Source organism: Tenrec ecaudatus, chromosome 10 (genome assembly GCF_050624435.1).
Source record: "Tenrec ecaudatus isolate mTenEca1 chromosome 10, mTenEca1.hap1, whole genome shotgun sequence".
Lineage (NCBI taxonomy): Eukaryota > Metazoa > Chordata > Mammalia > Afrosoricida > Tenrecidae > Tenrec > Tenrec ecaudatus.
In genome coordinates this window covers 91,899,303-91,913,075 of record NC_134539.1, presented here as the reverse complement: position 1 = coordinate 91,913,075, position 13,773 = coordinate 91,899,303, and the positions used below count along the sequence as shown (strand labels likewise).

Genomic DNA, 13,773 nt, shown 5'->3' with positions numbered 1-13,773 from the left:
ATTCAATAGCCTGAAAACTACAGAGTCGGGAGAAGACAGCCCCTCTTTATTTTAAATAATTTGGATGACAACTTAACTACCTGCCAAAGAGTCTGCAATGAGAGAGCAAATGTTTGAGAATAATAAACTGCATTTTAAAGACTCTCATCCAAAACAGCTCCTCCAATCTTCTCCTAGGAAGGAAGGGAGCCGTGTTTGGCCTGTCAGCATGCTATACTTTCCCCTCAAATGACACCCCAGGAAACTCAGGGGGGAAAAGTGTTTGTAGTTCTATCGCACATGTTCTGAAACCGCACAAATGAAGCTGTCCTCATACTTAACGACTCTATGCGGCTGCCTTTACAGCTGAAATTTTTGGAGGCTCCAGTGTCTTTTCAGAAGACAAAATTTCACAGTGGTATCTAATATCAGCAATTCACATCCTTTGAAGATATTTCCCCACTCAAAGGATGTGAGTGTATTTGTGCATGTGTGTCTGTTTACATGGGACATAATCCAGGACAGAAGCTTCCCCTCTGATTTGTTTTGTGAGTATGCACTACTTCCCCAAGAGATTCTATGAGGTCCAACTTCTGACATAGAATCTGAATTCTCTCGAGACAGCCATGGGATTGGCATGAAATCAGACCTGCAGAGAACTAACTGAGCTAGGCATATTCCTACTCTTGTTCAAAACATAGGTACTCTAAAGTTAACAGAGATATCTTCTCCACAGCACCTCAGAAAGACATTTTCTCTGTCTTCACAGATGCTCAGTCCAGCACTGTCTTATTTTACTGCCTCTGTTTCTCCTCACCTACCGATCTTGTAATACTTTACTGTCCCCTTAGGGCCCTTGCGCGTTCCTGAAAATGTTGACAGTTGTCAGTGATTTTCCTTTAATTTTAGTGAACACATATGTTTCAGCTCTGATAGAACCATTTGCTATAACCACCATTAATGGAGATTTGAAAATCTGCTAAGACTCAGGGGCTGCAATTATAAAATATACTTCATTGCCCAGCCTGAAATTTTTCAACAAGCTTTACTCAAATCTCTCCTGTGCATTTACACAATCAATTTCCATAGCAGCTAACAATGATAATAATAAACAATGAATTGTATTGGGAAAATGTGCTGCTGAAGACATCTTTAAAGTGTTAAGAAAAAGAGATGCCACCTTAGAGACGTAACCCCAATCATGGCATGTTCCATCTCCACCTCATATACAAAAGCTGAGAAATGAACAAAGACCCAGGAAGAACTGATGTCTTTGAATTATCCTGTAGGCAAAGAATATCAACTGCACCACACACTGCCAGAAAAGCAAACAAAACTCTATTGGAGGAAAAACAGCCAGAAGTGTTTCTCAGAAGTGAGAATGCTAGAACTTCATCTCACATACTTTGCGTATGTTACCCGGAAGTCTCTGGAGAAGGACATCATATTTGGGAAAGTAGAGATTCAATGAAAAAGAGCAAGACCCTCAGGAGTGCATATTGACATATCTTGAAATTTGTGCTTTGCCCTCAGTTTATGTATTGGAAATATGAAACGGAAATAGCACCAACAATGAAATGTTTGTGCAGGTTTGTGATGGTTGAAAAAGAAGATGTCAACACACCGATCAATAATTTCTGAGCAGCTCGTTATGAATAACACTAGAAAGGAACTGGAGGAAATAGGCCAGTTTCTATACCGTGGAAACAAGTCACCGGAAAAGAGGCCATTCGGATGGGGATTGCACCCAAAAAGAGTGCTCCATCCCAATTAGACTCAGAGAAGAGCCTTCATCAACTATTCCGGAATGAAGATTCACTGACTCATTTCATTTGGTTCCATTGACCAATTACTCCAACACTTTTCAAAAGATTCTGCAAGGGACCCTATACCATAGTTAAAAAGTAATTTGGGTGGGCTCATTTCTCCAGTTCTAGAGGACAAATCTTTCAATGATTGTTGACAAAGCCCTTCTAAGGTTACCTGATATCACATACTTCTAACGATTTTCTCTTAGGATGCCCTGATACTTCCTAGACTTTTGAATTTTTTGGAAGTAGAGGAAATTATGAGCGCACGCAGCTGCAATATAAAAAAGCCAACATCCTTTGACATACCATCAGTAATCTTTTCTGACATTTTCAAGCAAGCTATTTGGGACTAAGGGGAACATGTCCACACACTACTTCAATGAACAGAGTCAGCCTGAATAAGAAATGGAGCTGGGAAATCTCCCTTAAGCCTGGATAGTTAATTCTATGCCTTAATCCCTACTATGAATCTGCAGGAGGAAAAAAAAAAGAAAAAAGAGCTTCAAATACAAGCTATGTATTATTTTTAGTACACATTTCTATGATATCTCATTCTGATTCTATAGAAGCTCTAAAATTGTATATAACTAAAGCAAGTCAAAATAATTATCGTCAGTGAATATGCCAAGTGTATCTTATCTGGTAAAGATTCAACTGACTTCCTGCCACATTATAGAATAAGCCAGTTTTGTTTCTATTTGCGTATAATTTCAGTTTTATCTATCTTGGAACTTGCCATAAGTTCACACTAATTTCATCCTTCATGCATTAATAAAAGTGTTTTACTTGGTAAGAGTTATGGTTTTACATTTTTTAAAAATGTATCTTCAATGAGACTCACTAGAAAAAGAAGAAATGAAAATAAAAGACATCAGCCCCCAATAATAAATTATAATATTCAGTAACGTCAACAGATATTTAACATCTACAAAGTTCTCAGTGAGATCTAATTTAGGAAACAGTTTAGAAATTCACATCTAAGTATAAAACTAAAACCAAACTAGCTGCCATCAAGTCAATGATGACTCATAGTGAACCACATGTGGCTTTCCAGGACTGCAACTCTTTATGTGAGTAGAAAGCCCAGTATTTGTCCCATGGAACTGCTGGTGGTTTTGAACTACCAACCATGTAGGTCACAGCCAACACATAACCACTACACTTGGAAGTATATAGAGGGAGAAATAACGAGGGAAACAATTTATTCCCTTTTAGAGAACCTGAAAAGGCTGAAGAAGCCAGCTGTTTTGTAGGCAGTTGAACCCATTTTTGCATGAAATTTGTAAAAGGGGTGTTGAGTTCTCTTGCCCTAAACCAGCTTAGATGTCACCTCCTAGAGAGCTGACAGCCAATTCATTAGACAGAAGAACGGAAGTTATTAATTACAGAGGAGTCTTGGGGCGGTTCAAAAGTCTGTACTGGACGGTTTGTGGCTAGACAGCACCTCAGCATAAAGGCCTAGGAATTTACTTTCCAAAATCAAGCCATTGAAAACCCTATGCGTACAGTTCTCCTCTGACACACAGGACAGGAGGCTGCCATGGTCAACACTGTGACGACTCACTTTTAATTACACAGACTGAGCAGAATTGTACAAAAAACTAATTGCTGGTAAAAGCCAATAAATATGCCACAAATATAGGCATGGTTTTCAATCAGCTTCCTCCCCTTTTGTAAATAGTTTTGTTGCCTTATCATTCACATATCATATGATTTAATAGTTCAATTATATTATGAAGAGTTGTGCGATCATTTGCAAATGGTTATGAATTGAGCTGCTAACCACAAGGTTAGACATTCAAAACCACTAGCTGTTCTGTGACAGAAAGATGAGGTTTTCTTCTCCCTTGAAGATTGACAACCTTGACAAGCCACAGGGCCGTTCTAACCTTTACAATACAGGGTCACAATCAGTGAGCAGGGGCTTCATGGCAGTGAACCCATGAGTGGTGACTGGTTGAATCAGGCACATAGGAATTGAAACCTGAACAACAACATGAGACAGCACAAACAAAAGACAGTTCAGAGAAACACAGTTAATCCAGAATGACATGTAACTAGAAGAAAAAGCCCAGTAACATGCTGAAGAATTACAGTTTGCCCAAGATTTCCTTAATGTGGCAATTGGGGTAATTTCAAAACGAATGAAAAATTATATACCACTAACAATCAGTTAGCTTGAAGTCAGAAACTTTTTGGAAAATATAATAGTACTATTGTGGCTATTAAGTCCCCTAACTTGGTTCAAAGTCATAGCAACAATATCAGAACACAAAAGTTATAAATAGATTTTTTTTTAATCTCACATAGTTTAGGGGTCTTCATCCTTGTTCCCAAGCTACTGAGAAAAACATAGTATTATTTTGCCATGAGATACTTTAGCAAACAATTATTAAAATATTATATTGATATAATAGAGAATAATCACAATGTACATGAATGTATAAATGCTTTGGTACTTAACATTTATTATATATAAAATCAGTCATTCAGTAATGGGGATTAGCTCATAGCCAGTGTTCGTCTGCCTTTCCAGTTATTTTAAAGCAAAATATAATTTTATTGATATATAACCTAACATCTATCATTTAATGTCAGAACGGCAAATCTCTCTATTACTGTTTCTCTCACTACATACAATGTCCCATGAAGCTAATAAATTGGTCTTCAAATAATTAAACATCTATTCAGTTTTGTCATTATATAATCATAATCTTAATATTGGGTTTATAGTTTTCTTTGCAAAGTTGTACTCAGATTCAAGTGAAGTCCATACATTGAAACTGATTGATATTTCATTTTAAGTCTTCCTTATGCTACAGCTGTCTGTTTCTCAGTTCTTTAGATCTTTCTTCAACATATACTCATGATTACAAACAATGGGGAAGGGTGATACATTACATATTTTCAGTAGAAATTAAATACATAAGATCTTAATTAGACTTAAATTTCGTGAAAAATGTGTACCTGTGCATACACACACACAAACTAAAAATATGCAAGTCTAGAGAGCTGAAAAACATTGAAATTCAAGATTACGACCTTCAGCATAGGTTCTACTTCTCAACAAACAAAAGAAAAATCCTCACAACTGGAATAATGTAAAACTTCGTTGGAAATGGAAGACATTCTGAAGTTTTCATGGTTGTTATTTGTTTGGAACCATAATCAATGCCCATGGAAGCAACAGTCAAGGTATCAAACAATGAATCACACTGGGAAAATCTACAGCAAAATACAGCAAGTGAAATGTAGCCAAGGTAAAGTACAGAGAGGCAAATGAAGGTCAGACATGACTGTGGCACAGGAAGAAAATAAAAACAAATAGAAGAAAGAACTCGGACACAAAAGACATTTATAAGAGAAACAAGTATAGGCATGCACATATGTAAATATATGAATATATTAATATGGATACAGGTCTATGTACATATATTTAAATGTTAAGTCTTAAGGTAGCAGACTCCATTGAGTCTCTACTCAAGCACTCCGCCAAGGCAAGAACACTTTGTTCTAAGAACCTGGCATTCTGTGATGCTCACCTTCCCAACACGATTGCTGAAGTCAAAATGTGTGCATAAGCAAATGTGGTGACGAAAGCTGATGGTGTCCGTCTATTAAAATAAATAGCACCTGGGGTCTTAAAGGCTTGAAGTTAAACAAGCAACTATGTAGAAGGGAAGCAACAAGGCCCACATGGAAGAATCACACCAGCCTGTGTGATCATGAGCTGACAACGGGATCAGGCATCAGAAGACACCAAATATACAAATATATTGAGGCAAATAATGGGGGTCGGAACAGAAACCCAAAGCCCATTTGTAGATAATTGGACATTCCCTCAGGGTGCACCATATCACTGATAGAAAAAAAATTCCTCTAGTTCTTTAAGACTTCCTCTCCCCAACTATCATGATTCCAGTTTTCCCTACAAATCTGGCTAAACAGGAGTATGCACACGTATACATATAAGAGCCCTCAATGCGTGGTATCCAAGATAAATTAACCCCTCAGGAACAGTAATGGGAGTAGTGATACCATGAAGGTAGGGAGCAGGTGGGTGAAGTGGGGGAAACAGGGATACCAACTACAACAATCAACATATTAACACCTCCCCTCTCTCAGGGGGACAAACAACAGAAATGTGTGCGAAGGGTGACAGCAGATAGAGTAAGATAAAAATGGATAATAACTGATCATTTATCAGGGGTCCATGGTGTGGGGGAGTGAGGAAGGAAGGGAAAAAGAGGAGCTAATATCAAGGGCTCAATTAGAAAGAAAATGTTTTGAAAATGATGATGGTAACATATGTCCAAAGGTGTTTGAGGCAATTGAAGCATGGATTGTTATAAGATCTGTAAGAGTCCAAATAAAATGATTTATTTATAAAAAATAAATAAGAGATGTCACTAACCGATTGATGACTGATCGAGCTGTCTTCATGTATCTAATCTATTGCTGCCACATACCTTGCCCACAGAGCTTGCTTCACCCTGTTTGCACTTGAAACTCTGCACTAAGCTGTTTCTATGTGTGGATCCTTCATCGCCTCTTTAGTTATCCCACTCGTTACCAGCCATCTTCTGCACCCACTCCAACTGCTCTGTCTGGTTCAATTGTAACTGAATTCCGCTGTGAACAAAAAACACACTTCTCCTCTCTGCCGGCCTGCATACATACCATGTCCAGTCCTATCACCTTACGGATGAAGGACTGAATCACTTGGGTAGAAGAAAAGAGGAAGAGATAATTCTGGTTTTATTTATACTGTTTAGGCTTTTAAACTACAAGTAATTCAGTGATGTCTAATTTCCTTTTGAGATAATAGCTTTCACTGTGACAAAAGAACAAATAGGCAAAACTAAAAAGCTTGTCACATCAATTCGCACTCTGAGCGAACCCATGTGCTACTAAGGACAACTGCTGCATGAATTATTCTGGACTCCAACTTCAGTGACAACAAATCTCTAGGACTTCTGTTCACAGTGGCACCGGTGAGAGTTGTAACAGGCAAGCTTTAGGTTCATAATCAAGCACAAATGGTCAAGGCACACCTCTCCAGCTTTCCATATGTGTATGGACGGAGTTTGGAAATATATAGCTAATAGTTGATGATTATTAAAATCAGGAAACTAGTTTATGAGCAATGATAAGATTGCAATCCTGAAAAAATGTTCCCCACAGGTAACAAAACCTCTCCCCATAGCACATCAGTAGTTTCGCCCGTCCTACTGCTACTGCCCCTTCTCAGGGGAATGGGAAACATCCCAACAACCACAGCATGGGCATACGTCTCTGTGGAATCCAACTAAGCTAAGGCAGGGCAAATGATCCTGACTGCGCATCGCGGAGCTTCTGTAATTCAGTCAGGTTTGAGTCTCTGCGTTGCTGAAGAGAGAGTTATTTAAAAAGAGGTATCTAGGGTCTGAGGCAAGAAACGTGAGCTAGAGTAGAAATCATGGCACAAAAGAGAATATTAGAGGCCAAATGAAACTATATTGAGAAAACCAAGAGAAGTTCAAATTCAATGTGTTATCCAGGCTTTTAATACTCTGATTTATACCTCTAAAATGTATGGTATGTGTTGCATGAAAACAACCTAGCTTCAACTATTTTTTAAATCAAACTTTTCAAGTTATCCTTTGATTTACCTTTATAAATTATGAATGCATTAACTATTATTTCTAATTTTTAAAATCATTTATTGGGAGCTCTTACAGCTCTTAAAACAATCCATACATCCATTGTGTCAAGTACATTTGTACATATGTTGCCATCATCCTTTCAAAACATTTTCTTTCTACTTATTCCTAATTGTATTAAGAAGAAAGTTGTGGATCAATTTAAATTAACTTGAACATTTAGATACCCTCCCAGGATCCTGGTCCCATATCCCCTCTGTCTCAGGCTTCTTTTTTATCTCAATCGCCAACTATAGGAAGCTGACTGTAATTGATTATTTTGTCTTCTAGACTTTACAACATACAATAAGACAACAATGTAACCTACAATAGTTTATCCATCCTCCATCTATTCTATATGCCAAAGACTACATGCCAAGTGACTAGGCAGAAAAACGGGTTGATTCACAAATATGCAATATGTGCTATTATTTAGTTGTAATGTACCCTTCCTTTAACATACTCTTCACTGATAAAACTTTGACCTTAATGTTTTCATGAAACACAGACTGATTCTACCACATTCCCTGACTGTATTAAATAAAGAGATTCTCATATATTAAAATGAATTTTTAAGCTCTTGTTGGTCCATCCCATAAAGGTTCTATAATTATTGAGGAAAACTATTTCATTGAAAATACATGATGAAACTTGACTTGCTATTTTAGTCACCTACACACACTGGAAGGAGCTCTGGTGGCGCAGTGGGCTAGTTGTTCAAGCCTACCAGCGGATCCATGGAAGGAAATTGAGGTTGCCTGCTCACATAAAGTTCCAAAGCTTCACAAAACCAGAGGGTCAACTTTACTTTGTCCTGTGGGTTCGCTATGAGCCAGAATCACGATGATAGCACTAATTTTGGTTTATGGGATATACATTTTAAAATCACATGAAGTATGATAAATAAAATATTTTACCTTATACGTCATCTATATGTACTCATATAACTACATTATGTTAACATGGGTATATATATATATATATATATATATATAGATATTACATATATTGTGACGTCTTGTGTTTTCCTTTTAGCCTTCTATCCTTCATCTTATACTCTTACTGGAATTTGGCTACCTGATTATGATTGAACATATTCTTAATATACTCCCACTCAAATGAAAAAGAAGCTCCACTATTATGTAAGAAAAGGTGGGGAGGGGCTCATTTTTGAGTAGTACTTTGTGTAATTTGGAGCATTTACTTTGATCCCAGTCTAGTTCTCAGGCACTCAATCACCAAAAAACATATTGATAATGCCTTGCTGGTCAGTTGAAGTTTTAATTTTTTTATCTCTTTGTGTCCAATTTCTAATCACAAAACTTTGCCTTACTCTCATTGGTTTAGTTCACTTCTTTAAAAAGTTCTATGGTATGTTTCTTAACAACTTATGGAAGAAGGATCTTTCTGAGAAGTGACCCGCCACATCCTATTTTTTTTTTTTTTACAGTTTAAGGCAGCGCTTGCCTTGGTTGAATTGAGCACATGGGCTTTTTAGGGACTAAAGGATTATGGTAAACATCAACCTGATGAAAATGTAGTAGTAAAACTTCCGCATGGTAATTCTTAATACATAAGGCATCTTGAAGGCATAGTGGATTATGCTTTGGCTGCTGAGAACAGGCCAGCAATTCAAGCCTGCTCTGGTCTGCAGAGTCCCTGTGAATCAGAAGCAACTCGATGACAGTGAGGTTTTGAGCTTGTTGGATTAGTAGAAAAAGCTTTCTCTGAGCCTTTGATGAAGCCTTTCCTTTCTTCCGAATACCAGGTTCAAGAGTGTCCATGGAACAGGGATTGTATAATTTGGCTAAAGTCCTACAGCCTTCTAAACAGTAGCATACTGACACAATTCTGATGCTTAGATATTTTGATGTTTCTTCCTCTAGTTTCTGGGACTTAAATTTCCAACCAGGGTAGAGTGCGTCTTAATCTGTAGTCCTAAAGAGCAGTATTTAATAAAAAGAACAAAATGACGAAGTCACACATATATACTCTCTGTTGACGAATTAGATGTAACTGTAAGAAGCAAAGGAATAGCAACAGGTGGCAATTGCCAGAAACTACAAGGGAGATCAACACGAGGACTCGACAAGCCCGAGATCCTGATTTTGAGTCTGTCGCATTGATTAATGATATTTCTCAGCCAGAGCTACCATGGACACATTCCTGCCTCCCTCTCTCACTAGGGAATTGGGAAACTTATATAACAGCTTTCTTTCTTTTTCATTTTCATAGTGCTATATACTCCTTTTCTTACAAGGCAGATTAATGCCTACTTCTCACGCTTAATTCCTACAGAAGGGTCAAGTAACTACCACAAACCTGCCACACAGCAGTGGTACAGGTCATTTGCTTCTGCAATCTAATTGAAAAATTCATCACATTGTGCATCAAAACCCTTCATCATATCTATGTCCAATTTTCCAGTTGCAAGTAATAGAATTTAAGGAATGAAAATATAGTTTTACCTTTTAATAGTAAAATTAATGAAAGCAAATTTCATAGTCCAATAGCAGATGACTGGAATGATAAATTAGTGTAATGTGCATATATTTAAAGAATAATATCTAGCTATTCAATTGTGCGTTTGAGGGACTCACTAGGGTAAGCAACAAAAACTGCTACAACATCATCAAACTACTGTTTTAACATAACAAAATAGAATTATATTTTCCTTGGCATACCCTCCACCTAGGCCCACATATCGTGCTCCCTATTTCCACCCATCTCCTGAAGCATTCTGAAACTTCAATTAGGCCGCATCCCAGTGACACTTTGGGCAGCTTTCTGGCCCATTTTACTTCCAAATATGCTTTTCGATGAAAAAAACAAATACATTTCATCATAATAAGCCCTGGTGATTACAATTTGCAATCCCCAAAACAGTTGACATAATCTTCTGAGTTGCCTTTTCTGCCTTGAATTGACCTGGTCCTACAAATACTACAATTTTAATAAATCTTTTTCTAGAAGGCATGCTAATAAAACTTACTGTTGTTGTTAGGTAGGAGAGAGTCAGTTCTGACTCACAGAAACTCTATATGTAATAGAATAAACCTTACCCATTTCTCAGCCTTCCTTAAAATTGTTATTAATTTTGAGTCCGTCTTGACAAGCACTGTTCCAATCCATCTTGCCTTAGCTTCGGCTCCCACTCTTCTTTGCCGCGCCTGATGTCCTTTTACAGAGACTAGTCTCTCCTGGTTTCATGTTCAAAATAAGTGAGGTGAAGTCTCGTCATCCTTGTCACTAAGGAGCTTTCTGGCTGTACTTCTTCCAAAACAGATTAGTTTGTACTTTTATTCAATGTCCAACTTTCACATGCATATGAGGCAACTCAAAATGCAATGACTTAGATCAAGGTGCACCTTATCAGCCAACTAACATCTTGGATTTTCAACATGTTAGAGATCTTGTGCAGCAGATTTACCCAGTGCTTACATCATTTTATCTCTTAAATGTTGCTTTCATGAGCGTTGACTGGGGATACATGTAAGAGGAAATACTTCACAATTTAAAACTTCTGTAAAATTGTCTGAAACCATCCACTGATTATAGAAACATGTTAAAGCATGTTTTGCTCAGAAAAAATCCATACGTATATGAACTGAAACCCTAGTGGTAAACATTCTTGCTATACTCTCATATAATAACCAAGGGAATGTTTTAGGTTTATATGAATATTATACATAAAACTGGCTATCAACACTATTTTCATTTAAGAATTTTTACATTGACAATAAGTAGCTGAATAAACATTCCTCAAGTAGGAATACTTGTTCTATGTTTAATTCTTTTTATATTTCCTTATGACCTATTACTTTTTAGTGACTTACTACTAATATTTTTACATATTAAAGGGAAAAAAAAACAAAACCAAAATAAACATTGTGAAAACTATCCATCTTGCCATGCCATATTAAAGGTGGGTCATCATAAAAACCACCCTATTTTTTGCAGTACTAATATACTGTAATAAAATTGAGTCATAACTGTGAGAAAAAAATTTAAATATTCTATTATGCCACATGTCCAATCTGAAGACAAAGCATTGCACAAAATTCTCACCAAGACATTGCAGCATTTGTCATCTGTCAGGAAGCCTACTGCTTCCTGACGGTGGCCAGGTGAGATGGATTTTTAAGGTGTTTTTTTTTTTTACAATCCAAGGAAGTCCTGTTCTTTCCTATCTTTTTTGGCTTATTGGTGAAATGTTTCACTTAAGAAATTATGTGAGATAATGTTTTTTTCAAAAAAAAATACATGGGATACATGATGAGAATGCCATACAGTGAGAAAGTGATGGGAGGAACATTTGAAATAGCAGTAATGGATGCTTTCCCACAATTATTGATAAATACCAAATCACAAACCTGGAAAGCTCTGAGAACACCACACTGGACACATGATGAAAAACAAATACCGAGGCAGATCTTGTTTAAAAAAGAACGGAACAAAAGAAGAAAGAAAATAATCTGAAAAAATAATTTTTTTAAAAAGGAAGAAAATAATCCGATTGGAGTTTTCTGCAGGAACCATACAGGATTTAAAGTGTTGACAAATAAACAAAAACAAAATACAACTGTATCAGCAACAACAGCAACAAAAAGTACCACCAACCTAGAATTTATAGGAGCAAATTTGTTTTTCAAAATTGGGAGAGAAAGTTGAGGGAATAATTGCTACTGCCAGATCTGCCTTGCAAGAAATAGCAAAGTAAGTTCTTCAAAGGAGGGAAATAGTACAGGTCAGAACCTTGAATCTACATAAGGAAGAAATATCATTTATAAGGAATAAATAGTGGTACACAGATTCTTCCAATTTTGTTATTGTTAGAGTGTAATACAGAAACAATATATTGACTATATATATATATATATATCACAGAAATGCTATAAGTTCTAGGAGAGAAAATATTCTGTTTATAAGGTAATTAAACTAAACTAAGGTGAACTTCGATTGGTTGCAGATATATAATGGAAACACAAGAGCAACCAGTGAAAAATTGAAGAAGTAAAAGACATATAGTTGATGAAACAGATGAGAGAAAATGCAATCATGTAAAATGCTTGAGTAAGCAAGATAACTGGAGAGCCCCAACATCAAATGAAAAAAGTAATAAGGAAAGTGTTATAAATTGATTTGTAAACTTATCATCAATGCCTACAATTATAATTCCACTTGGCAATATGTTGTCTTTGTTAAGTTAGGTCTTTTGAATTCCAATTGGTGGAGCCCCAGTCTCTTGCTTCTCAACAGGGCTCACAGCTGTAGCTTTCAATGGTTGAATATTTTCAAATTGATTCTAGAGTGTGGGGCTACAGTTAAGGCGTGTCAAGGGGATGGAGCTCATTTGCTAAACTTGAGGGGCTGGATTGTCATGCTCAAGGGGAAGAATAAGGGCCTCCTAGGGCCTAGGAGATGGCATTGCACTCAGATGGACTAGGAGAATGGGCTACCCAAAGCTAAGGGAGCAGAGTTTCCATACTAGAGGAGAGGGAAAGCTGAGCTAAAGCCCATGGCAAAGAGGGTATGGGCAACAAATATCATCTGGCCCAAAGCAACTCACTTTAATATTGAAAAACAGACTGCAAGAAAAGGGATTGAAAATTTCTTCATAATAATATGGACTAAAATAAGTTTGGGGTAGCTATAATGATATCAGACAAAGAAGGTTTCTGAATAAGAAAACCATCAGGAATTAATGGTGTAAAGTTTGAACTTGACTAATGGTGTAGCGGTTATGTGTGCGGCTGTGAACAGATTGGTTGGCAATTCGAAACTCCCAGCTGCACGGAGGGGGAAAGCCTGGGTTTTCTACTTCCTTAAACAGTTACAGTCTTGGAAACCCACAGGGGTCGCTGGGAGTCAGCATTGACTCCATGGCGTTGAGTGAATTACCTGAATGTTAGCGATTCAAACTTACCCAGTGGTGTAGCTGAACCAATGGAGCCAAGTCCACTGCTATGGAGTCAATGCAGACTCATAACAATCCTATAGGATTGGGTAGAACTGACCTTGTGAGCTTCTGAGCCTAACTCAGGACAGGAGTAGAAGGTCCATTCTTTCTCCCAAGGATCTGCAGGTGGTTTCAAACGGCTGACCTTGCAGTTAGCAGCTCAAAGGTCCTGTCAATCCATTTCCATTAAGATTACAATCAGGAAAATCCTAAGAGACTGGTCTTTAGGTACCTTTCTAATCTGGAACTGAACTCACCCCTGTGGTAAAGCAATCAACCGTTTAAGATCAGAAAGGGCAGCATTGGCCCACGAACAAAGTTCAGATGGAATGGAAACGGGAAG

The 13,773-nt window shown here is 37.3% G+C and overlaps 1 protein-coding gene across 4 annotated transcripts in view; it reads right to left on the bottom strand.

Moving 5' to 3' along the window:
- Positions 1 to 13,773, bottom strand: part of NRG3 (neuregulin 3) — a 1,273,738-nt gene that overhangs the window by 407,682 nt on the left and 852,283 nt on the right. The window lies entirely within an intron of this gene.